The sequence below is a fragment of the Papio anubis genome, chromosome 7 (assembly GCF_008728515.1).
Source record: "Papio anubis isolate 15944 chromosome 7, Panubis1.0, whole genome shotgun sequence".
NCBI lineage: Eukaryota > Metazoa > Chordata > Mammalia > Primates > Cercopithecidae > Papio > Papio anubis.
The window spans coordinates 89,069,338-89,095,155 of NC_044982.1; the positions used below are offsets into that span (position 1 = coordinate 89,069,338).

The 25,818-nt window shown below is 44.2% G+C and overlaps 1 pseudogene across 1 annotated transcript; it reads right to left on the bottom strand.

Annotated features, from left to right (window-relative positions):
• Positions 1-1,363: 1,363 nt before the first annotated feature.
• Positions 1,364-12,750, bottom strand: LOC101006883 (annotated as a pseudogene). Its single transcript, XR_001904644.3, has 19 exons — positions 12,673-12,750; positions 10,833-10,952; positions 10,188-10,247; positions 9,924-10,004; positions 9,029-9,067; positions 8,716-8,763; positions 8,543-8,627; positions 8,338-8,447; positions 7,224-7,302; positions 6,984-7,117; positions 6,726-6,813; positions 6,094-6,377; positions 5,776-5,844; positions 4,366-4,441; positions 3,845-3,936; positions 3,189-3,286; positions 3,010-3,106; positions 2,771-2,926; positions 1,364-2,685 (listed from the first exon to the last, which is right to left on the bottom strand). The product of XR_001904644.3 is annotated as a golgin subfamily A member 8S-like (transcript).
• Between the last annotated feature and the right edge of the window lie 13,068 nt (positions 12,751-25,818).

Sequence of the window (25,818 nt, forward strand, 5' to 3'; positions counted from 1 at the left end):
AGGGAGATTGAGGAGCAGCCAGCATTCTAGAGGGACAGATGGAACAGGCCACCAGGTGCAGACAGTAGAGGGAGGCAAGGGGACAGAACGGAAGAAGCCTGGGGTGGGTGGAGGTCAGTGCCCTTATGTGCTGGTACCTGTCTTCCCGGCCACCGCCAGATCAGGCTTCTGAGTCTGTTGGCTGTCAGGGCTGGACTGCACGCCATAGGCTCCATAGCAGTCCCCATGGAATCCCCCAGGTGTCACCAGGCAGCAACAGGTAACAGGTCTGGAAGGTCGCCAACAGCCCAGCTGGACATGCTCAGACACTCTGGGGCTCCCCATTCAGTGGCACAAACTCCAGGACCCAGTGAGGGAAATGGGAACACACCAGGCCGAGCAGTATGGCTAAATCCATTTATTCCAAAATAAAAAGCAAAATAAACAGGAGTCCAATCACCAGGGAGTCACAACTCCATCCCCTCCTCCTTCCTCTGTCCTATGCTAGCAATAAATAAGTTTCCCAGCCACAAATAATTATTAGACCCTCCTCCCCATGTGCCAGCTCCAACCTCCGCTAGCTACGATACAGGGGTGGTCCTACCCTCTGGAATATACAAAACATTACACAGACACAATATGTACATCGGGGAAGGGGGCCACCCCAGCAGCCCATGCCCTCACCTGGTCCACAGTTCGCCCCACTGTCCCGCCTCAGCTACCTCTCTGAATAAGAAGATTGGAGACCCCCTGAGGGAAAACGTGCTATGGTGAGAGTAAGGAGACCATCAGACCTCCTCCGAACAAACCAACTCCACCAGCCTCTGGCTCTTAAATAACAATCATCATCATCCAGAAATCTAAGGACTCAGCGCTGGTCAAGGTGGCAAAGGGTCTGTTTGTCTTTCCCCAGTAGACAGAGGTCTTGTGTTGCTACCCTAATTGTAACAGGGTGACTGGGAAGGGGTGGTAGGGACATGGTGGCAGTGGAGACTCCAGCCCCACTTCTCCAGGCTTTGCTGACAGGGGCCTGCCTTTAATTTTTATTTTTATCCCATAACTTTTCAAAAAATCCCATAACTTCTTTTTCATAACTTTCTTTTGTAACTGTTCATAAAACTTTTTTCTACTTTTATCCCACAACTTTTTTTTGCCACAAATTTTTTACATTTTTTATCCCACAACTTTTTCACCCCATAACATTTTTAATCCCGTAATTTTTTTATTTTGTGTTCTTTTAATAAACAGTTGCATAGTTATATTCCAATTTCGTAAAAATGAAACAGATTATCTCATGCCAAGCATGCCCAGCATTTGCGCAGTATCAATACCTTTAATACTATAGATTTCAAGACTCACAAAATAAAATTTTAAGGCAAAAACGGCACTTTGCAACAATTTAATAATTTATTACATTACAGTAGCATCACACCAGCAGTCAATAATGCCACTTCAGGCAAAAGTCTTTCAGTATTTCCATTATACATTCTGTTTACAAGAATTCATAAATTGGTAAAATTCATTCTAAGAAAACTTGGCAACTAAAGCTTTGGACTGGAACTGGCATTTCTTTCTCTACTTTTCCTTCCTACCGTTTCTTTCTTTTAAACTGCAGTATTCGTATTTTAAAATGTTTTAACTTATTTCAGAACATTAAGATAGCAGTTACATTTTTTAATACTTATATTATTTTTAAATGACTCAGATAAAGTTTTAGAGAAACTATATTATGGATAGGGCTAATTTATACTTTCAAATTTTCTAAAAATCAGCTTTGGTTTTAGAACTGATTGTTTTTTCATCATCTACAGTCAACGATGGGAGCCTTTCATTCCTCAGAAATAATCCCTTTTTAGGTCATCGAGAAAGAGTACAACTGCTGCAGCTCATGGTGCAATATCTTCATGAGCCCAGAGCACACACAAATCCTGGGGGAACTACCATAGTACAGCGCTCATTCTTGGCACCGGAACAAATGAAACACATTCTATCCCGCACACACCTGCCAGAGCAGGCCACTTTCCTCTTCTGTGAGATTTGAAAAGCTCCCCCAAAATGTCATTATTCCCATCACCAATACACAGAAAACGGGGGAAAGGCTGTTTCCAGTTCTCAGCCTTTAAACAACTCTAAATGTCAGTACTCACAGTGGCACATTACAAAGTAATAACCAGTGCACACTTGAGGGCAAACCACATATTTTTTATCTGAATTCCATAATGAACATACATGCTGCAATGACATTAAAAAAGCATAGCAGCCTATTCCAAACCAGCGACAATAGTTTTGTGCAAATAGTGGGGGTTTGTGTGTTTGACCTCCCACCATGTAAGGGCAAACTCGATATGCATGCTAATGACCAACGATTATGGAATTAAAAAAGAAAAATGCTAAAGGATGCCAGAGTGAACATCAGTGAAAGTCACAGAGACCCACTCTCCTTTAACTTTTTACAAATAAACTTCAATTATAAATTAGAAACACAAATAACCATGAGTGGCTCTAACATTCCAATGAAGTAAATGAATTGGGTAGGCGATTAACCCCATAACTTGTTTCCTTTTGTAAAATTTTTTGACCAGCTCTTTGATGATGGTGATGTTTATCTCCTTCTCGGCAGCCAAGCCCGGCAAAAGAATGGCACACAGGGGTTGATGTCCAAGCCTGGGTGCTCCACGCTGTCGGTGAGGCTCACCTCACAAAGATCTTTGGGGAGAGGGAGGCGGGGATCTGAGCGCAGTGCGAGCCTCCCCTGCCCCTGCCTGCCCACCCGCCTGAGGACTCTACTCACCACCATGCTTGTCGGCAGCCCCCAGCTCCTGGGGGTCTGGGGCTCCCAGACTGGGCTCATCAGCAGGGTTCTGGGCAGTGGCCAGGTATTTGCCGTGCCCCTTGTTGTAGTCCCCACAAGCCACAGCATCATCTCCTGCAGCTCCAGCAGCTTCACCTGGAGGGAGGGGTCCTCAGCTGTCATGCCGGTGCCCACCCTCATGCCCACCCCCACCCCATCAGAGATGTTGCACACCCTACTTTCATCTCCTCCTTGTCCTGGGCCTGATGATGTCCTCCTCCCGGTGCCGCATCTTTGGCACTACCTCCTGGCTCCGTTATAAGGTGATGAACTTTCCTGAGGGAGGACAGGGCTCAGACACTGAGACCCCTCTGACAGCCCTGCAGTTCCCACTGCCATGCCCTGTCCTCCAGCTCACTGATGGCGTCTGTCTTTCCAGTACTGGATGAATCGAAGTTCTAGTTTCTCCACCCACTCCCTTAGGTCCACCTTCTCCTCCAGGAGGTCCGAAGGCCTCTCTGGAGTCAATATAATGGGGTCATATCTTGGCAGCGACCTGCCCCACCCCTGCCCTTCTTGGCCCATGCCAAAACTCATTCACCTCCAGCTTCTCCATGACTTCCTGCAGGGCCTGGTGGGTCTCCCCACTCACAGACTCGGCCCCAGTCACTGGGGCTGGGATCACTGCTTCTGGCTCCTGCTGGGCAGAGGCCACCGGGTGAGCCAGGCGCTGGCAGCACACTCTGTGCTCTTTCACCTGCTCTTGTAACCATGCCTGCTCCTCCTGGGCACTGACTTCAGTGGAGTTGTAAAATGCCACCAGAAGACAAGACGTGAGCATTCTTGTGGGGGCATACACAGAACAAACGGGCAGAGAGGTGGAGTGCAGCCCCTTCCCTTGGGGCCTCAGAAAGTGCACCTGTTGGTCACAGGTGAAATGGTGTCTGACCACTGGCTCCCAGATGGGGTGAGGGTCCAGAGAAATCAGAAGGCAGGGAAACCAAGAGCATAAAGGGGTCTTGGAGGGAGCACACAGGAAGGTGGCAAAATGGGTGCACGGGGAGTCAGGCTCACCATGGCCTCCCAGCTCTCCAGGTCCTCCGGGACGGTCAGCATGGGCTGAGGTGCCTCCTCCTTCTCACTGTCCAGATGTCCTCCTCCATCTCCTGTGGGGGGTGGCCAAAAGGGTCCTTAGACAACCTAACAAGGGAGGTACTATGGGCCCACCTCTACCTCCACCATCACTGTGTAACCCTGAGCCAGCCCCTACCCAGAGAGGAATAAGCTGCTGTTCTTTATTTTTACTTTTAAGAACCAAGATCTTGCTATGCTGCCCAGGCACAGTCCCACTACTAGTCGGTGCGAGAGTTCTGACCTGTTCCATTTCTGACCTGGGCCAGTTCAGCTATCCTTAGGCAACTTGGTGGACCCCGCTCCCAGGAAGTCACCATATTGATGCCGAACTTAGTGTGGGCACCCAGTCGGCATAAGGACCAGCTGTTCTAAAGGTCTCTTCCAACTCCTTAATCCTGTGCTGCTAACAGTCCCCCTTCCTCCTGGGGCTCTCTCCTCTTCCTCTGAGCAGGTCCCCGTACCTTCCCCAGGGAGAGCTGTGAGGCTCAACTGAGCCTGTAGGGGTTGGTTCTGCTGGCTGGCAGCTTCCAGACGCTCCTAAGGGGCAAGGAAAGAGTGAGAAGGCACGGAGTGTGCCAGGGAGTCCCCCTCAGCAGCTCCCTCCCCTGGGTCTCCTGCAACTTTTGGTGGGCCATCTTGGCCACTGCTTTGCCCCAAGCTTCCTGCTGATGCAGCTGGTTCTTTAGCTGGGTCTGCTGCAGTAACTGCCTGTGCAGTGCCTCCTTCTCAGTGGTCAGCTGCTGATAGGCGGCCACCTACTGCTGGTAGGTGGCCAGATACTGCTGCAGGTGACCCAGGTAATGGTCTGGCTGCTGCCGCAGACTCTGAGCCTCTTGGCTCTTCAGCTTCACCTGCAGGAAGACCCTGGGCGTGAGGGCACGTGGTGGCTGGCTTCCAGATTCTGGGTCCATTGATAGGGTAGCGAGAGAAATGTGGGGCTCTATCGCCTGCCCAGGCCCCTGGCCCCTTGTTCCGGGCCTAAGTGACTGCCTCCTTTTCCTAGAACCCCATGCCTCCTTCCCCAGCCTCAAATCTCATACCCTTTTCTCATCATTTAAACTGTAGGCCACAGACTGGTGGAAAAGCAGTGGGAGACAACCACCATCTGCTAAGTGCGCTACATGCCTAATGCTTTCCAAGTATTATCTCATTTAATCCTCAACTCCTCTGTAAGGAAAATGATAACTTCCTATTGAAGTTAAACAAACAGAGACTTAGAGATGCAAAGTACTTGAATGGTGACCTGTGAAACTGAGGCTGGAATCCAGTTTTAATCTAAGGAGTATTTTTGTTTTGTTTGGAGACAGAGTGTCACTCTGTGACCCAGGCTGGAGTGCAGTGGTGCAATCTCAGCTCACTGTAACCTCCTCCTCCTGGGCTCAAGCGATTCTCATGCCTCAGCTTCCTGAGTAGGTGGGATTACAGGCATGTGCCACCATGCCTGGCTAATTTTTTTTTTTTGGTAATTGTAATAAGAGATGAGGTTTTACCAGGTTGGCCTGGCTGATCTCAAACTCCCAACCTCAAGTGATTCTCCTGCCTCAGCCTCCCAAAGTGCTGGGATTATAGGCATGAGCCGCCGTGCCTAGAATAAGGAGCCTCATATACCACTGTCTCTTCCCCTATGACTGGGGGCTCCATACCTCTAGCTGGGATGATGATGTCCAGACCTGGGAGGAGCCCAGGGCTCCACATGTCTAATAGTCAGAGGGCAGGAAGCAAGAAACAGTCACAGGACTGCCCTGGAGGGTGCTGGGGCCACTTGACCCCAGGTTGGAGCGGCCTCTGTCCTGGTACCTCCCCTCCCCAGAGGCTGGTGCTCGCTTCCCAGCCCTTCTTGGATGGGGGATGGAGGTTACTGTTTCCTTCACCTCGCCCAGCTTCTCCTGCAGCTCCTTTACCTAGTGCTCCAACTACAGTGCGCTCTTGTTCTCATTGTTCTGGACAGAGAGAAGCAATCAGCAGCCACCCACTGCAGCTGGAGAACCAAGAACTTGGTGTCTGCCTCCCATGGCACCGGGAAGGGTGGAGGCAGGTGAGAAACATCATCCCCTCTCTCCACTGCCTCCAGTGCAGCGCTCTGGCTCACAGGTGCCTTTGGAAATAACATTTCACATGAGGGCTAAAACGCCCCTACCAAGGCCTGGAGGACTTGGTAGGAGGGCAGGCTCCCCAGGTGGGCAACGCACCAGCTCTTCAAAGCCGCTCTGTGGCTCAGCCAGCTGCTAAAGTCTCTCGTCCTGCTCCTGAAGCCTCTCCTCCTGCTCCTGAAGCCTCTCCTCCTGCTCCTGAAGCCTCTCCTTTTGCCCCCAGATCAGGACACTCATGCGCTGATTGTTGTCCACCTGGGCTTGGAGTTCTCCTGCCATTCTCTCAACCTCCTTCCTCAGATGCTGCAGCTCCACCTCAGAGGGCACTGCTGGAGGCTCCAGAGGCAGGGGTTCAGCGGAGAAAGGAAGCAGGCAATAAGGGCCTCTGGATTCTCAAACAAACAAACAAACAAAAACACTTCCTGTTGGTGCACAGCTCCTCTCAGGCTCCCCAAACTTGACCACACTGCTAATAATTCCTCGCACCCAGATGGTAGCCAATCTTCCGAACCACTTTCAGATAGAGAGCACTGTGGGTGGCTGACAATGGGCCTTCTTTGCTGATGGGGACACTGAGGCTCATGGAGACAAGACTTGCTATCTCCTGGCACAGACCTCTTTCCCTCTGCCTCAAAGCCCTTCCATCCACCCACCTCCCTGGGGTACTCTAAGCCACTCCCAGGGCCCTCTGATGCCAGGCCTGCTCCCAGGTCATGCCAGCCCCATCTTACCCCTCTGGTTTTTGAGTTTGGACAAGCTCCTCTCCAGCTTCTCTACCCGACGTGTATCATGCTTCTTCTCCTTCTCCAATGTGCAAACCTGCCCAAAGCACGGGGGCAAAGGGCCCTGGAGAGAGGGGCTGGTGGCTGGACAGGCTGCCATCTCCCTCTCTGCTCCCACCTCCATAAAGCCCATGACCACCTCTGGCTGTACTGTTCCCATTTTACAGATGCCCAGAAAGATCCAGTGACCTATTGAAGGTGGGGGACTGAAGGGTCAGAGCTCCCCTCCGGAGATATTTTCCTCATCCTCTGCTGCCACCAGGCCCTCTCTCCTTTTATGTGTTAAGCATATTCATCTCTCTCTAGCTGGACTTGTTTAAGCAACTCCTTCAACTGCAAGAACGGGCACAGAAATTAGGAAGGGCCGTCACTGGTCCTTACCTGCTCCTGGCCACCTGGGGTCATCTTCCTTCCACATCCCTCCCTCTGCAAAACCTCACCTGTGTCGCATGTGTTTCAGCAGTGCCTGCTCCCGTATGGACTGCTCTAACTGCTACTCAATAACTGCTTTACCGCGGCTCGAGGTCTGGATGGTGAAGAGTGAGAAGTTTCCAATCTGTGGGACCTGGGGCATTCCACACAGTGCCCCTTAAAAGGGCTAGGGCTTGGCTCAATATACAACTCGGTCAGTAAAGATCAAGGCACTTCCAAGCCCATGGTCTGGTTTTTAAAAGAACTCAGTCAAGTTGGAAGGGACAGGGAAAAGATCGAATTTACAGCTGGCTAACAGACATCCAGAGAGATCAGATAATATTGCTTTGTTATTACTGTTATTATTACCACTGTTTGAACTTTTATTGAGTGCTTCACCAGGTACCATGCTAGCAATCCCATTTAATCCTTGCAACCACTGTAGGAGACAGTTACTATGATTACCTCTATTGTGTAGATGAAAAAACATGGAGTATTCGAGGTTAAGTGCTTGCCTAAGATCACTTAGGCAGAGCTGGGATTTGAACACCCAGGTCTATCCAATTCCCAAGCCAATTTTTCTGTTGGGGGTAGGGGCACAGATAGGAAGGTGAAAATTAATCTTTTTTCACTATTTGAAAGGATGATACATTCATATAGTCTAAAACTCAGAAGGAACACAGGGAAGTGTCTCCCAGCCACCCTGTTGCTATCTCCTGAGCTTTTAATGAACCCTTAAAGACATGTTTTATGTATATTATCATAGTATGTACACACACACATACACACACACACACACGCTTCCTCTCACTACAGAAGTGGTAACATATTAAAGGTATTCTTCTGTACCATCACAGTACAAGTAAGTACCCAACACCTAGGACTTGGCCAAGACCACAGCCAGGTAAGGGCAGGGCAGGCACTTGGCCTCCAAGCTCTGCATCCAGTACTCACTCCCCACAGTGCCCCCCAACTCACCCACAACAGTTGACTCAGCCCAGGTTGCTCTAACAACCGTACACAAAAGCAGAAGGAAAAGGCCATGCTGCGTTCTGGGCAGGACACTCCATCCTGTAGAATGGAGCTTTAGGCTCACTCCTCCATCTAGGAAGCCAAGCTGCCAGAGGAAGGGACAAGTGGCCGAACTCACACTGATCTCCTTCTTCTCCTGTGTGGCGGTGACAGCAGAGAGAGCCCACTCTAACTCTGCTATACACTGCAATGAATGTTGCAGGCGGCCAGCCAGATCCTTGGATTCATCTGTAATGAGACAGTTGAGATGGGGCCCAAAGAACTCCCCCTAAAGACATGTCAAAGTGCCAGGTTGAAGGATGACAGGGTGCCCAGATTCCTACATTCAAAGTATCTGAGAGAACGTTTCATGTGATACAGGTCTGTATTTAGTTTCCCTTTCTGTATATTCAATCTCTGGATTTGAACCTTTGGGAGAAAAGCCAAGCAAGTGCTGAAAGAGAAGGAAAGAAACATTCTCTGGAGGACAGGATAAAACTTCACACCCTCCACTCACCTCTAGCTGCCTTTTGGCTTTCTGTTTCTCATTGTTTGCTTTCTTTTCCTGTAGGAAGAGGAAGACAGAGCTCTTACCAGGGGGAGGCAGAGATGGCACAGCAAGAGACAGGCCCCCAGAATGCCACCAATACCCCAGGACAGGCCCACCCATGGGACCAGGTTATCAGGGACCCTGTAGGGATGGGGTGGAATCTGAGGGTTGAGCCTTATTCCCTAGGCTGGGAGTGGGTGAGACGAGACCAGGGCTTCTACATCTGAGCGCCCCCCAAACCCAGCAGTCATGTCGTGAGCAAACAAAGAAATCACGTCACTTCTTCCAGCTGATGTTCTACTTGTTTCTTCTGTTCTTTCTGTTGGGAGAGTCAAATTAAGGTGATGGAAGGTGGCCCCCTCAGCTCTATTCCCCAGACCAGGAAGCAGCAGGCAGTGGCCAGGAAAGGATTTTAAAGGCAAAGTTCTCAGACCCAAAGGGAACACTACCTGGTAAACTCTCCTCAAGCTCCCAAGGACAGAGGATTTGGGTCTTTGTTGGTTTTCAACCACAGCCACAGAACTCAGTCTGAATCTGGAATCTCTTGAGAGGAGAGTAACATAAGCCTCTAGAGATGGAGTTTGAGAGAGGCCACCCCTTCTGCCAGCTTGTGATTTAGAAAAGTGTGTTCATTCAATAAACATTTACTAAGCATGTATGGACCAGGTACGGTTCTTCACAGCACATATAGGATGGAAAAGGACAGACAGGAACCCTTAGCCCTAAGGTTTCCATTCTAGGGGGCCTTTAAATCTCTGACTCTCAGAACCAACAGAAAGATACTCTGGTATTCCCTACCTTCTCTGGAAACACGAGCCCAAAAAGGAGAGGTGGCTTGTTCAGAATCAAAGAGCAAATTAGGGACTGAGTCACGGCAGAAATATGGGGCCCCTGACAACCAGTCAGGCTAGCACTTCCCCGAGGGGCAAAAACCCCAGGGCGTGTGTAGCTAGGACTCAAGCAGGGGTGTCTGGAGAGGAGAGAGTCAGCAAAGAGGGCAGCAAAAGAAGAGCCATGCTGCATGCTGTGGGTTCCCTCCAGTTGAGGCCTGGGTGCCCCAGCTCCCTATTTGTCCTTGGCACCAGGGGCACCCAGGCCCTTTCTTCAGGGCCCCAAGGGGAAACTGGAACCCAAGATTGGCAACGTGGAATCAGGGAACCCCACTGGACTCTTACCAAAGATTTGATGGTGTTATTCAGTTGACTGATTTTTACAGACCTCAAGTCCAGGACTACTGCTGGTTCTTGGCATGGGCTCTGAGGTGCATGCAGTAAGGAGGACATGGAGGAGGAGTGGGTCAAGAAGTAGAGAGAACAATCATTAGGGCTGGGGTGTGTGTGGGCTGTCTCAGCTGGCAGAGGGGCACCCAGTCCCCACTGTGGGAGAAGCTTGGAAGGCTGGCCTGCAGGGTCACTGCACCTCCGCCCAGAGCCTCTTACCTCCAGATCCTTCAGGGTAGCAGATGATGTAGGGCCCTCCCCATGGATACCTGTTGCTGACTATAAGAGATGAGAGTGTACGTAGAGATGCTCTGTCCACCTCAGTGTCTAAGCCCTCTGACTTCCTTTCTTCCCCATCAACTGGCAACATTTTCTTTTCTGCCTATCTTGGACCCTTTCTCCCAAAACTCCTCTGTGCCAACTTCTCTCATGGTTCTTATCTCCCCACCATCCCACCCTGGGACCCTTTCAGTGAGTCCTGATGGCAAGTGACTGTTCTCATTGTCCTGGCTTCCCCTTGAGACTGGGGATGAGGAAAATCAAACAGCAATGACCATATCCTGGGTGTCCTGGGTGTTTACAGCAGGTCATGTACTAGGGGTTAAATAAAAATAACAATGACAAATCTCATTTAAACTTCACAAATGGAAGTCAAACAATACCACCTCTATTATACAGATGTGAAAAGAGGGGCCCAAAGAGCTCAAGCAACTTGCCCTAAATCATATCCCTAGTAGACGGAGAGGCAGGATTCAAACCCAGAATTCTTAACCAGTACCTAACAGTCCATTCACAATCTTAACAATTACCCTCCACTGACCCTTGGGCCCCCTGTTCCCAGGAGCCTGGCCAGCCAAGACTCACATCTCCAGGTGAGTGGCAACCATCAGCAGTAGCTGTCTCAGGGCCACTGCCAGTTGTTTTCCTGTTCGTCTTTGCTCCTGCTGAAATGCCAGGGCTCTTTCTCTACCAATATTCTTTTAACTGTGGGAGAGAAGAGCAGTAATACTCATGAGTACTATCAGCCCCTACAGCCACATCCTCCCTTACAGTTTTTACAAAATACTCTTATACACCATCTGATTTTATGATACCAACAACTGTACAAGGTGTTGGTACAATCATTTAGTGACTGAGGGGGATTGATATCATGGCTAGAGAAAAAAACAAAAAAGAAAAGAAAAGAAAAAAATGTAACACTGGAACTTTGAAACTCAGTCTTCTGACTCCAAGCTTTGGGGTTTTGCCAAGAAACAGTGGCTGCCAGGGACCAAAACCAGAGGCAGAGGTAAAAAAGTAAACATTAAGTAGGCAGGAACTGTATGCCATGTGGTTTAGAGTCATACATCCTCACTTGTCTATTAGTGTGAAGCAGTGTACCAGTACCTCTCAAATTTTATATCAATGTGTCCTCATGGCAGAAGGAAGCCTTTCTGTTAAATCTGGGAATTTATCAGAAAGAAGACAACCCAAACCTCATTTCAGAGAGAAGTCTGGTATACTGTTAGAAACCTATGTTACATAGGTGACCTATGTGACATCCCTAAGTACATTATTGTTTTTTCTCTTGATCTCAAGAGAATCAAGGGAAACTGATGCTTCAGAAAGATGTCCCACATTTATCCTGTGGCACTCAGAGTACCCCAGGTTCAGATAATATGAGGAAGATTCAAGCTGTCAAGTTCAGTTTCCCAAGATCTATTCCACAGAAGATGAGCAAATCTCACTTCAGAGACCACTGAATGAAGGGCAGTCTGGCCCCAGAACCATGGAGAATCAGAATATGAGGTGGAGAACTCAGAAAAAAAATGTTGAAATCTCTCTGGAAAGTAGAAGCTTGGGAGAAAAGCCAAACCAAACCCATCCCCCATTGCCACCCAGAGATACTGTTAATGTTTTGCGCTCACGGGGGAAGTGTAGGCTTTCCCCACTGTCAATGTCTATGTGAAGGGAGTGAGGCAGCCTGAAACCTCTTGCTCCTGGGTCCTATAGTCTCCATTCCCCTTCCAGCTAGAAATTTGTGCTGTGACCAGAGGAACCAGAAATGGGGTGAGAATGCTTAGGGGACTGTGTCATAAGACCAAAGGCCGGTCTTGCAGTAATGACACTTCCTAGGCAGACTGTGACATCACTACATTCCACTCCTCCTGGTTGGGGGAAAGGACCACATCAGTGTGATGTCTGAGTAGCTGCTCCATGATGAGGGAGGGAAACACAGGGTTGGGACCCAGGTCCTTGGAGATGCCACCACACAGAACCCAGGAGGTCAACCTTGAGGTAGCAGGAGGGGAGGGCAAAGTCTGCAGCAGGGAGCCCCAGGAGTCACCAGCCCAAAGTCACCCAGGGATGACTACCAAAGGCGGGGCCTGCGCCTGGGGGACCCAGGTCCTTGGAGACACGAGCCCAAAGAGCCCAGGGGGGTCAAGCTTGGAGTGGCAGGTGGTAAGGGCCCAGTAATGGAGTGGGGAACCCCAGGAATCACCCGCCCAAAGTCACCCTGGGGTTATTGCTGTGGGCAGGGACTGGGCTGCTTGCTGAAGGGGCGGGGCTGACTGACAAGACTTTGGTTGGGGGAACCCAGAGAGGCCATGGTTGGGGGGCCCAGTCCAATGTGCCTCAGAAGTGGTATGGTCTCTGGCAGTGGTCTTGTCATCAGAGGGGATCTGTGGCTGGGTTGGGGGGCCATGACATGGTGCGTTTTTACCTTTTTCTTTGCTGCCACCAATTTGCTCTGTCGAGTTTCTTCTGCCATCATGGGGTGGGGAGGGAGGCAGGGGAGGTTGGGACCACATCAGCGAAATCCCAGCAAGCACTGATCAACACCTCCAGTCACCTACCAGGCAGCTGTGCGACTGATCCACAGGAGGCCTAACCAGGGCCCCAGTAGAATGCAGAAATGGGGCGTGGCCTTAATGCTCCAAGTTCATTGGTCACTGAGTAAGATTAAAGGGAAAGGGGGTGTAGCCAGGCAGCAGTATGTCCAGAGGGACCTGCGGCTCACAAGGAAAGCTGCCCACGCAACCGTTGTCCCCGCCCACTCTGAGGGGAGGGGCTGCCCAGTCTGGGATGGGGGAGGTGCCGGCTTTTGTTTTAAAAGCTTTAAAACTTTAAAAATATATGTGTGTATACTTTATATATATGTGTGTCTGTGTGTATCTATGTTTTCCTTCAGAGCTGTGCTCATTATCCAGTTTCTATGCAAGGTCTATGATTTTGGCCTACATTTTTCATCTTCAAACACAGTACAGAAATTACCAGTATTACCATAACTGAGACACAGATCCTATAAAAATGGAAAATCCATAGCATGCCTGATGATTGATGAAGCAGATTATATTATCCAACATTCTAATAAGATAAAATAATCACAATAGTTTGTCTTTTTTGGAAAAACGTTTCTCTTATTCTCCTACGTTATAGTTAAGATTTTTTTTCTTAAACAAGAAACATGTCTAATATCTGTAACAACACAAAGCTTTTGGGCCGGGTGTGGTGGCTGGCGCCTGTAATCCCAGCAGTTTGGGAGCTCGAGGTGGGTGGATCACCCGAGGTCAGGAGTTCAAGACCAGCCTGGCCAACATGGTGAAACCCCATATCTACTAAAAATACAAAAACTAGCCAGGCATGGTAGTGGAGGCCTGTCATCCCAGCTTTTTGGGAGGCTGAGGCAAGAGAATCACCTGAACCCAGGAGACGGAGGTTGCAGTGAGCCAAGCTCACACCACTGCAGTCCAGCCTGGGCAACAAAGTGAGACTCCATCTCAAAAGAAATAAAATAAAATACAAAATAAATTTTAAAAGCTTTCAATTTAATAAGCACTCAAAGCTCATTACCAGTTTAAAACAAATACAAGGCCCATTTTTCTAGAATCACCTGGCCTCTCTAAGCCTTGCAAATGAAAGTGAATTTCTCACTTCATACTTGGCTATGACTTACAATCATGAAAACCAAGAATTGTGTTATGTCACTGTATACTGCTTGTTACCTGAATTCCACACAAGGCTGGGATCAAGGGTTGAATCTTTCATGATTTGTTCCATAACCTGTGTGCTTCTTATCCCAGACCAAACTAAGCTTTTGTCTAGAGTTCTATAATTTACAGGTAGTAGACAAGAGTGGTTCTCAGTAATGTCATCTCTGGACTAGCAGCACCAGAAGCACCTGAGAACTCTTTATAAGCGCAAATTCCCAGGCCCTACCCTGGACCTGGTGAATCAGAAACTCTGGAGTAGGGCTCAGCAATCTGTGCTGCAGTCATCCCTCCAGGTATTTAAGAACCTCTGCCATACAGCAGGTAGAAAAATGTGTTTCCTTCTGGAGGCCCAAAGCCAGGGATACTATATGTTCTGTCTTGATACAAAACAATGACATGCAATTAAAACACATAACTCTCCTTCCTACTCCCACCCTCCATCCAATGTGTTTTATTTTTATGAGTTCAATAAGAAAATAAGTGGCATTCAGAGGTTTACTCTAACAAGTATATTTACAAGAATCAGTTCCTATCTAGCCTGATCTCATACAAAACCATTTACATCCTCTTACTGCTAAAGTTTTTTAAAAAAATCTTCACAATGTAAGTCTCAGGCACACTAGGAGTTCTATAATAAACCACCAAGTAGATCAGAATGTCCAAACTTACTAGAGAAGAAAAGTGGAATCATTGGCTATATTTTCAAATTGCATCCAAAGGAAAATTAAGTTCTGAATTTTTTCACCTTCATGCTTCCAAATTAATAGAATTCAACCAGAACACTCCATTCCTTCAAAGCCTCTAGCCAGGCAGTTTTACTGTATTACTTCTTGCTTTCAATGGATATAGGCAGAGTCCTGGTAGGCACATTTTGTATACCTGCAAAGATGCAGAACTAAACAGTTCCATCTGTTCCATATTAAAACAAAAGTCCTGTAAACCTTGGATGGTGAGTGTAATACTTCAGCACTAGCACCAAAGTCTCAAATAGGAAAAGATGCCAAAACACCACTAGCAAACAAAACTAAACTCTTAGCCGGGAGCAGTAGTTCACACCTGTAATCCCAGCACTTTGACAAGCCAAGTTGGGATGATTACTTGAAATCAGGAGTTCAAGACTAGCCTGGCAGCATAGCGAATTCACATCTCCATAAAAAAATGTAAAAATTAGCTGGGCGTGGTTGCACACACCTCTAGTCCCAGCTACTCGACAGGCTGAGGCGGGAAAATTGCTTCTGCCCAGGAATTTGAGGCTGCAGTAGCTATGATTATGGCACTGCACTCCAGCCTGGGTGACAGAACAAGACCTAGATGATTACATTTTCTCCTGCTCCTGTTTACACTAAAATCACTAAGTTAAAACACTTTCAAGTTTGGCAGGATAAAAATTAAGTGAAATGTGACTTTGAAGTTTGGAAGGAGAAAGAAAGAAGGAAGGAAGATAGGGAGGGAGGGAGGGAAGGAGGAAGGGAGGGAGGGACGGAAGGAAGGAAGGAAGGAAGGAAGGAAGGAAGGAAGGAAGGAAGGAAGGAAGGAAGGAAGGAAGGAAGGAAGGAAAAGGAAAAGAAAGGAAAGGAAGAAGGAAGGAAGGAAAGAAGGAAGGAAGGAAAAGGAAAGAAAGGAAACAAAGGAAGGAAAGAAAGACAAAAGAAAAGAAAGGAAAGGAAAAAAGGATAGGAAAGGAATTAATATACATCCAGCTATTAAAAATGATGATGCCAGAATATATTTACTGCCACAGAAATATGTCCAAAACATAATAAGTGACAAAAGGCTATTATGATTCTACTTTTTAAAATATTTACATGCATAAAAAAGGGTAAAAAGCAACAAACCAGAATGTTTTGAGTGGCAAATTAAATATTTTTCTTAATATTTGTCATCCAAATTATTACAAAAAGAATGTGATTTCCTTTATAATCAGGGAGAAGTGTTAATTTCATTTATCTATATTTAAATCTCTTTTCTTTTTCTTAGTTTTTCTCCCATATGTATCCCATGTAGGCTAGAATCCCTGCCTCTTGAGGGAAACCAGCCCATTTTTGGGAAGTGCACTACATAAAGTTGTCCCATCTTCCTTTTATTTTAAGACATCTGGAGACATTTTTGTTTCAAATTCTCTTATTGTTCTCAGAATATATATATATATATATATTTTAATATATGAAATTGAGGAAAAGACAAAGGAAAGGCTGACTCCCTACCACCCTCCTGGGGGTACTCTTCCAATATTTGCTGCTATTGTTATGTATTAATATTCACTGGGTACTAAAAAGATGGGCAGCCCCTTAGATCCTTTTTTCTTATCTCTTTCTCATAATCCTACTTCATTCCTTCATTCACTTATTTTTTAAAGGGTCATGTGTACAAATATATAGTTCAGAAAAATTTTTAAATATAACTATCTATAAAAGTATGTGCAACATCCCCTTCACAGTCTTATTCTCCTTCCACAGCCAAACATTTTTAATTCATTTCTTATATATCATTTCAGAATTTATCTTTGCAAATACACATGTATATTCTTATTCTACTCTTCTCTCTCAACACAAAAATTAGCACACCATACATACGATACCATTCCCTCTCCCTTTTAAAAAACACACACAATAGGTCTGAGTTCTTCTACATGACTACAGAGGTCTTTCTTATTCTTCTTTTCAGCTGCACAGCATGCATCGTTTGGATGTACCACAGTTTACTTAACCAATTCCCAGTTGGCGGACACTGATATCATCCCTATCATACTCTTACAAGCAATAATGCCAAGTATAACCACCCACACACACCAAGTTCATTTCTGAATCTGCCTTTCATGAAGCCTCTGTTTAAATCACCACAAGGTCACAAGGCTGAAAATTAGCCCCTTTCTTAGTTTTCATTATGTACAGCAGTATGTAACAAAAGACTCCGTTGGGCAAAGCAAACGTACTCTTTGGAGATTTACTTCATAACAATAAATGGATAAACAGAACACCAAGGAGAACCATTTCTATTTAACCATGTGCATGTATGTATACAATCATGCATATGCGTAGGAAGTATAAATCAATCCATCAAAGCATTAAGCATTGTCTCAGTATGGTGGATCTATGGAGTGCTTTGTAGACCACCCTCCTTGCCTATCAATTCTTTCTAATTTCACAACAGTAAATATGTATACTTCTACAATATAAAATTTCAAAAAATGCTAACTCAAATTAAGCTGCATATATTCCTTCAGTCTGTCCTATATTTGTATGGTGCTCCAGAGTGCTCATATATCACTTCATTAAAAAAATTTATTTATTTTTCAAATATAGAGATGGCAGGGTCTTGCTCTGTTGACCAGACTGGTCTTGAACTCCTGGACCCTCCTGGATTCTCCCACTTCTACCTCCCAATGTGCTGGTATTACAAGTGTGAGCCATCACGCCTGGCCGGCTTCATTTCAGAAATCTTTCCCCAGCACTCCATATATTACAAATAATTCCTTTTTCTTGTTTAGAAGGCATTTTAGTGATATCTCTATTACCTCACTTGTCACATGATAATCAATTGCTCACCCATCCATCTCCCTTCATTGCTCATGAGCTCCTTGAAAAGAGTCTGATTTTCAGCACCTTGAACAGTGTGCGACACTTACATGCTTCATACACAGAGAAGGAAATGATTTCACTACAGTGTAATTATTCCCAGAATTCAATATCTGTATTTCTAAATTGTTCTAGATAGTCTGCCAACAACCTGAGAATGTTATGTTTTTTCCCTAAAACTTCCATCCATTACCGAGTGTCTACAGTCACAGTTAACTCAATTGTGACATGACCTCTGGCCAAGCCAAGTCATAGTTTTTTTTTTGGTTTTTTTTTTTTTGGTTTTTTAGGTGATTTTTAATTTTAATTTTTGATTTTGATTGTTTCCTTTTTGTTTTTTTAATCTAGCAGTGTTTGGTAAACTTCAACATCCCCACATTCCTGTGTCTTAGCACCTACTGGTCTCTGCTTGGAATAATGTCTCAAGATTTTAGTCACCTGGAAAAAATTTCTACTCACCCTTAAATAATCAGCTTAAATAGGCCAGGCATGGTGGTTCATGCCTGTAATCCCAGCACTTTGGGAGGCTAAGACAGGGAGATCACCGGAGGTCAGTAGTTCAAGACTAGCCTGCCCAACATGATGAAACCCCTACTTTACTAAAAATACAAAAAAATAGCTGGGTTTGGTCTTGGATGCCTGTAATCTCAACTACTCAGAAGGGTGAGGCAGGAGAATTGTTTGAACCTGGGAGGCAAAGGTTGCAGTGAGCTGAGATCGTGCCATTGCACTCCATCTTGGGTGACAGAGCAAGACTTCATCTCAAAAAAAATTTTAAAAATTTAAAAAAAAATTTAAAAAACTTAAATAATACCTTCTCTGAGAATCCTTTAAATCTTCCTATTCTTTCAGGAAGAGTTGAAAATTCCACAACTTTGAAACATTTGTGCCTCTATTACTATGTATCAGGCACTGAACTGAGTACCTAGGATAGAAAGATGAAACTGTAGACCCTGCCCTCATGGAGCTCATGGTCTAGTATGGAAAACAGACATATGAACAAATAACCACACTACAGGTCTTCAGAGCTCAAATCCTATCCTAAATACTGCTAAATTAGTGTTTTGTGAGGTTTCAAAAGTACCAGGGCCAGAGATAATATGGCTGCTTGGATGACTTTCCATCCAAGTTAACATTCGGCCCTCATTACCAAAGGTGATATGTGTGTGCCTCTTCCTTGCAACCCACCAGGGCCTAATGCATCATATCACCACTTCTGAAATTAGGAAACAGGCTCAGAAGTCCAAGAGCTTGACCAAAGTAACTCAGTTGGTAAGTAGCAGAACCAGGTCAGTAGGATTCTTCTTCAATATCCTGCCAGTTACATGGGCAAGTGGCCTCAAAATCAACAAAAGACAAGTAGAGGTTGACATGTGTCAATGGAGAGAGGCTCAAAAGGAAGAGTTTATACACAAGAATAGTATAGAAATGTTCTGGAAGTATGTCTGGGGATGTGAAGTAGGAGTGGGCACACCAGGTTTCACCTTGGTCAAGTGAATCTGTAACTCCAACCTGGGCCTCACCCCCCGAGCTCCAGACTTAGCTATCTGTCTTTCTTACTCTAATATAAAATCCACAGGGCAGGACCTTAATCTCCAGCTTGTTCATCACAGATTAAAGCAGAGCCTGGCTTATAGTAAGTACTTAATAAATACACAAATGAATAAATAAACATACATGAGTGAATAAATAAACTATCAAAGAAGCTAAAGAAACATTCCACACTCTTGGGGGAAGGGATTACCATGAAACAGACCCTAGCAGTCACTTACGAATACAGTTGACCTTCATTATTTGTGAACCCCATATTTGCAAATTTACTTACTTGCTAGAATGTCTTTGTAATCCCCAAATTAATACTTGTGGAACTCTCAAGGTGGCTCCTGGATAGACACACAGTAGTGAAAACTCTGTCACTCCTTGCACATGTCCCAAGCTAAGGTCAAATTAGGTGACCCTCAGTCTTCTTGTTTCAGCTTTCATACAAAGATGACTTGAAGACAGAGACAGTAGAGGACAGCGCAGGGTCGTGCAAGAAGCTGTGGCTCTGGGGCCAATAGGGCAGGGTCTGAATTGTAACTCTGGCACCTGTTAGTGGAGTGACCTCAGGCAAATCACTTAACACTTCTGTACTTCCTTTATTCTTTTGGAAATAAAGAAAATTCAATCTACCAGGATGAGTTGTTTTTGGGAATTAAGATTATAACCTACGTGAGATATGTATATATGTACATATTTACCCTGGAAACAAGGGTTTAGAATTTGATTAATTCGGTGTTCTAGGCAACTTTATGGAATATTACTACTGCAAATAATAAGAATTGACTGTAATTATTTATAAAGAAATAACAGAGATGTAGACAAAACAATTATTTGGATGAGCTAGAGGCAGGCTTCAAGAAGCCTCTGAAGAAACAGAACTTCACCAGGCACTTAAGGTGTGGAAAAGGCTTGCGAGGAGAGAGAATGGTGCCTACAGAGAGAGGTCCAAATAGTGGAAAAAAACAGGTAGGGTCAGGAAATGGCATTTCAAGAAGTCTAGAGCAGTAGAAGATGAGGCCAGAACACGGTGCCACAGTGCTTCTCTGCACCCTGTATACACTCTGTACTGCAGAACCTCACTCTCTGCATTTAATTCTTGGTTTCTAGTTCTCTCTTCCATTAAACTGTGAGCCCCTCAAGGTCAAGCTCTATAAGAAGAAATCACAGCTACAGTTCTCTAAATTTGAAAACAAGTTATTAAACACAGATACACCCAAAAAGACTGTACAAAAATAATGTTGGATTTCAACTGCAGTCATAGGAATTCACAACTGGTATACATTTGCAATCTGTCCAGGATTTTTCTCTGATGACTGCTGTAACTCTGTCATAAATCCTTTTGTTTTAGACACCAAGACATTTGTTAGAATGTCTCAGAAAGACATTCTAAAAGAGCAATAAATATCTTCATCTTTTTTGTGTAACTGATGATTGGTTGATTGACTGAGATGGGATCTCATTATGTAGCCCAGGCTGGTCTGAAACTCCTAGATTCAAGCAATCCTCCTGCCTCAGCCTCACAAGTGGCTGAGATTACAGGCACACACCACCACGGCGGGTTCTAGTGTGATATATTAACAAAGCCTAAACATACAGTCCATTAGACAAGGCTTCCACCTCAGAGTAAAGATTTTTTTTAATTCACTCTAATAGACTTATTTCTCTATATACAAGATACAATTTTACCATAGTAAAACACAAAGAAGCATATTGATATACACATATGTTACAAACAGGATTAAAAAAGTCATATAATTTTCTCCACAAAAGCTTGCAAAATCCTGGCCAAAACATAGTAAACAGGATGTTAAACTCACAGCTTAAATTTCCCCACTGAGACCTAGGAAAAACAATGCCAGTTTCTGTACAGTCATGAAACTAAGCACTGTGAGAATTTAAAAGATTTGGTAAACTTGTATATTCTCCCCACCCCCATACACAAGTAGCCAAAAGAGCCTAGCAGTCTTACCCCAATGCTTCAATTTCCTCCAACCTCCAAAACAAAACCCTCACTGTCCAACATCTGAATTTATATTTTCAAACGTCTAAAATCTTAATCAAAACTAAGAGCAGTGCATTAGCTTTGCCCCCATAAAATTCTTGGTATAATTTTACTTAGGCACAACACAGATTGTACTATTACTTGAAAACATGGATAGAACCAACATTACTAGAAACCAAACGAATGTATTATGAAGGTGAAAGGGAATAGGGAGTGTTGTTTTTGAACAGATTCAACGCTGTTATTCTCCAGTCATAGGTTGGGTGTGATCAAATCACATCGTGCTGTACAACTAAGTATGTCCTATATTTTATGACAAAGTAGGGTAACAAATTATTTATTGAGGACCTGTTGGGTACACAGAGGCATGCTAGAAGCTGTAAAAGACTTGATTCTTGCTCTCAAGAAACTTCCAAGGTTGTAGACAGCCTAATAGAATGTAGTCAAAAGCAAATACTTCAAGCACTACCCATCACAGTTACCTCAGGTATTTACTTTGTCCTTCTACAGGTCTCTCTGAATATTTCAGAGGGCCCCTTTCCTATCTCTGTGGACTCTATGGCTCAACATTCTTCACAGCCACAGGCTTTCCTGAACTGTGTTGTTGTTGAATCAGCATTTCTCATTACCTCATTCATAATTAAATTCCACTTTATATTCAACCACCATTTGGCTTTGACCACTGCCTGATCTGACACTTCGGAGATGTAGTATGGCCTATTCTTACTGTAATATATACTGCTGATGAGGATCCTCTTTTAGTATGAACATACCACTGACTTCCAACCAATTAGTTTTGATAATATCTGAAATATCGAATCATATTTCATAATACTCCTAAAACAAATAATGAGTGAGTATTTCCTATAAAATATATATATAATAAAATGAAACTGCGAAGATTTGGGAGGGCCTGAGATAGAATTGTTTTCAGGACTTCATAGTGGCATTTATTTGACATAGTGTGCATTTAAAAATAAGATAGGTATCATCAGATCAGTTTAAGAAAGTATAGAGGCTTTTGTTGGTGAGAAACGTATTTTATATATAACCATTTACTCATAGAAATATTTTTGATTAATGCTATCTGTTAAAGACTTCAGTTCACAATATTTCACCTCATTAACAGTATATCTTTTGGAGCTTTTCTGGAGAAGCCGGGGACCAAATAATGCTAATTGCTATCTGATGTTATTCTGGAGGACAACTGATTGTCTTTGGGTTGCAGGGGTTGGAACTTGAGAAGGCGGATCTGAGTCAGAGATGCCTGACTTTGGGAAGTCTGTTGATTCTACCTTTGGAAGTGCCTTTTAAATGCCATGTGGGAAAACCTTCAGGGCATTAAAATTGGCTCACACCTGAAATCCCAGCACCTTGAGTTGTGGATTAATAAAATCAATTTAGAATGCTTGAGTAGTCAACAGGACTTCACAGAACAATGAATTTATATGGCCATGATTTTTTTTTTTTTCAAAGAGCATTTCTGAGACTTTCTGGTACCAGTTTGGGAACTGGTGGAGAATCAGGGTAGCTTCAGTTTGGACTATTCCATTTAGTTGTCACTATATTCAAGGAATTGTTCTGATGCTGCTCTTGTATAGAATACACCACTCCAACCAAATTAACAAGCAGATATATAAGAGGTGGGCTAAATCAGACCCTAACAAATCAGAACATCTGAAAATTATGGGTTATTGGAAAAGCTTCTAGATAATTCATGTTCTCCAGAGACTGAAAACCACTCAGTACAATGGGCCTTCTCGCCCATACTAACTAGATTATTAATCCTAATTGAGTATGCTTCTGTTTGTTTTTTGGGCCTGGTCCAGGGACCTAGACTGTTGCTGCAATTAAAGTTCAATTTTATCATTCTTCCCCACAGTATCTGTATCCCAATTTCAAGATTCCTTTTCATCAATTAGGGCAGTTTAAGTATAGGACCGTTTTAAAGCATTATTGGAAAAGTTATATTATATTGATATTCTTCTAATCTGACGGCCTTGATTTCATTTAGAAATGTCTCTATTTCTAATTTTACCTTGGTTTGATATAGCTACTATTGGGATCCATGACCAGTTTTCCCTCGCACCATGACTTCCTTGTCAACTAATATATTTTTGAAAGCTTCTGGTTAACTTCTAATTACAGGTAAGTTCCATTTTCCTTTTTGCCTTAACAGGCTCATTAGGGTTTTAATTGAGATGAAATCTCACTCATCACCAGGCAGGAGTGCCGATAGGGTGATCTCAGCTCCTGCAGCCTCCACCTCCCAGATTCAAGTTATTCTCATGCCTCAGCCTCCCCAGCAACTGGGATTACAGACACCTGCCACCACACCCAGCTAATTTTTTTACATTTTTGGTGAGATGGGGTTCCACCATGTTACTGGGCTGGTCTCAAACTCCTGACCTCATGTAATCACCTTTGGCCTCCCAAAGTGCTGGGATTACAGGGTGTGGCTCCCTACATGCCTGGCCACTTCTCCCATTTTAATACAGGGTCGCCTTTTGCAGCAGAGCTCTTTAAAATAGTAAGCCCTGCCATGATGCAGGCAAAAACTAAGATATAAAATGTGCTTAGAAACACGCTTTTTATAACCCACACCTTAAGCCAAAGCATTTTCAATCAGTCCATGTTCTCAAAGGACAAAAATAAAAGGTCAAAGAGAAACAAACTAATACAGTGCATGCCTGAAGCTCCAAATGATTGTGTGAAGCAGTCACTTCCAAGCCACTGCCCACCACCCAAAACGAAGGAAAATAGATGGTGGCCATTCTCAATTTATCCCAGTGGCAAAGTACTCAAAGCCCAGTTTAAGAAATGTTTCTGCTGACTTTACTTGTACTGGGGATTTATTCTTCTAACTCACTGATTTCTGCTTGTATCCTCTTTAATAATTTTCCCCATTCTGCTTTCCTTCAGGTTTTGATCATTCTTTCTAAGAATGATTTCAGAGGTTTCATTCATTTTCGTGCTGTATGACATAGGATTTTAGACGTAGAACCCTCTAGCGACTCTCCTCTAAGTCTCTAATAAATGTGGTGCCTTATTGCTATTCTCTAGATATTCTGGTTTAAAATTTCAAATACCTGTTTGACCTAAGGGCTGTTTGTTTCAGAACCACAGAGTAACTTGTTTCTGGTTTAGTACTAGCATGGTGCTTCACGATCAAGAGAATGACTGCTCTGTTCTGTGTCCTGCTTTCCGATACATTTGAGGTGTTCTTCTGAAAACCATTAGAAAAGCTGCTTGACAGATGGGAAGAGGGCATGAGGCGCGAGAGAGGAAGTAGTTAGTAGGAAAGGAGTAGATAGTAGTATTCTAACTATGGTTCAATTCACAGCATTCTAAAATTTCACTGAATTTTTAATGCATGAATTACAAAGGGTGTTAAATTTCCAAATTCATGTAGCTTTTGGTTAATCTCTTCATTATTGCCTTCTAACCTTAATTTCTTATTTAAATTATAAGTGTATGGTATGGATGGTACAATTGTTTTTAAATATTCTGACTTGGCACGCCAGTTAATATATAATTAATGTTTCCACGATGCATATACTTGAGAAAGAGTATAGAATAATAGTATTTAATTTTACAAGGTCCTATTTATCCATTATATCGTATTCTACATTTATAGGTTATTCAAACCTTGCATATGGGCATTTGGTGTCTTTACTTATAGTAAGCTGGGGACATGTTAAATCTCAAATATGATGGCAGACTTGTAAATTTCTCCCTATGGTTTATCAGATTTTCCTCTGTATTTTGAGGCTATTTTGATAGGTACATAAAATATGAAAGGGTGAAAACTTGTCCTCTAATTAGCACAGTCATTTAGCATCAAGTTCTTACTAGTACTTTCATTACCAAATCTATTTTGTTTTGATACTGAAGCTCCATCATTGTTTTGGTTAATATATCACTGTATATCTTTATCCTCTCTCTCCTTTATAAAACTTTCAATCTTTTCACATCACTCTTGTTTTGAAATATGAGTGGATCAAAACAATGGATATTGTTTTATTAGTTCCATCTGTCTAACCTGGTAACTTTAGTCCATTTGCATTTTGTTGTGACTGACTTACGTGGACTTCCTTCTATCGCTGGAACTTCTATTTCTCTTACTTTCTAACATAATTTTATTGTATCTCCTCCTAAAGGTTCATCTAAAGACATATTTTTAGACCTCATTCTGATCCTCCCTCTCCCCTCCCCAATCCACCAACTTCTGCCCTATCACATTTTATTCCCATGTCTCTCTGTGTAACATTTGACTTGCTTGCAGGATAATCGTCTAACCAATTAATTTTCTTCTGGTGTCTGGTTAATCACTAAGGTCTCTTATTTCAACAATTACATTTTTGTTTCATATTTCATTCTATTCTGAGACTGAGAGTCTCCATCGTCCACCAGGCTGGACTGCAGGGGCAGAACCTGCAGCCTCGGCCTCTGGGCTCAAGTAGTCTCCACTCAGCCTCACAATTACCTGAGACTATAGGTGGGTGCTATTCACCAGCCTTTTTTTTTTTGTGGTGGTGGTGGGGTATTTTTTGTAAGCAGAGTTCCTCTGTTTCCCAGGCTCATCTCAAATCCTGGGCTCATGCCTTCTTCCCACCTCAGCTTCCCAAAAAGTTCTGGGATTACAGGTGTGAGCCATCATACCCAATATATATTTTATTTCTGTAAGTTCTATTTCATCCATTTCCTTTCAGGTCTTCCTCATCATTCCTGGTCTTTGCTCTCCATTTATAAGTCCA